Source organism: Rhincodon typus, chromosome 3 (assembly GCF_021869965.1).
Source record: "Rhincodon typus isolate 14 chromosome 3, sRhiTyp1.1, whole genome shotgun sequence".
In the NCBI taxonomy this organism is placed as follows: Eukaryota; Metazoa; Chordata; class Chondrichthyes; order Orectolobiformes; family Rhincodontidae; genus Rhincodon; species Rhincodon typus.
Window position 1 is genome coordinate 71,008,511 of NC_063334.1, and position 1,447 is coordinate 71,009,957.

Sequence of the window (1,447 nt, forward strand, 5' to 3'; positions counted from 1 at the left end):
TCTCTATTTATTTCAGAATCCCCTTCCCCTCCCCCATTTCTGAAGAAGGGTCCAGACCTGAAACATTAGTCTTCCTGCTCATCTGATGCTGCTTGGCCTGCTGTGTTCATCCAGCTCTACACCTTGTTAACCCTTTTAAAAAGATATAGTCAAACTGGGTTCTTTGCCATGGCCTTCCTGGTGGTAGGTTGCAAACTCTTGAGCAAGTTACACATATTCCAACCTCCTTCTCAATTTTGAATTCGAGCACTGGTCACCAAAAATATCTTCGAGCTATCTCTTTCATTCTGAAAATGCCAGTGACTGTCATGTAGCTACATATTTCCTTAGCTGTGCTGGAATGAGGATCCTTATTTCTCACAGGAGACATCCTGCTTGTACGAATAGATCCAGCTTCCCATGTGACATATGACTTCAGTTCTGAGGCTATTGCCGTGATCTTGCCACAAAATACTATGTCCATCACTTTTGATAGTAGTGGATCATTTCTAGTATACTTAACTTGTCCTGCCATTGCCAGAGTGTTTGAAAGTAGAAAATGTCTATATAAGGTTAGCTTGTAGTTGACTCATTTGGCAAGGGTAACCTAGAATGCCCAGAGCATTTCCATGTAGGTTGGATTGCCAAAACTTAATTATAGAAGTGTGAACTGTTTCAACAACGGCCACCTCTGCATTTGGCTCAATGCTAAAGAAGGTATCGATGTGTGAATATAGGTGGAACCATATAATCCAAAAATGACTTCTAGAGCTTCTTTATCTGTGCTACTTTCTTTCTGCTTTGTTTAAATGGTCTTGATGCAAAATCTATTGGCTTCTCGCCACCATTGTATGATATGGGAAATGACTACTCCCACTCCATACAGTCATGCATCACATGTTAGCTGCAACGTAATTTTGGGTCAAAGTGCAACATGACTTCTGAATTTAATAAGGACTCTTTGGCTGTGTAAAGGTGCTTTCACATTGATCTTCCCATTTCAGTGCTTGTTTTGGCATAATAAATTGTGCAAAGGTTTGAGAATGATTGCAAATTTTTGGAACAAACCTGCCACAGTAAATTAGTAAGCCGACAACAGATCACAGTTAACTTACATTTTTAGGTTCCTGTTCTCTGTTATGACTTTTGCTTTTGGAAGCAACTTGTGTAATTCTTCAGCATCAATGACATAATCTAACTATTCAATGGACGACTTAAAAGAAAAATCACACTTGTTTGTCCTCACTGTTAGGTTATAATCTTTAAATCTCTGCTGACTACATCCAAATTGTGGAGATGCTTATTTTCAATTCTCTCCATGACTAAAATACCATCTAGGTAATGCTGGACTGCTTCCAGACTACTTAAAATCTGATCCATGGCACATTGGAATAATGCAAGTACAGATGTGTATCCAAATGGAAGCAAGTCTATTGTATTTGAAGTGTTAGAATCTACATTCATCTGG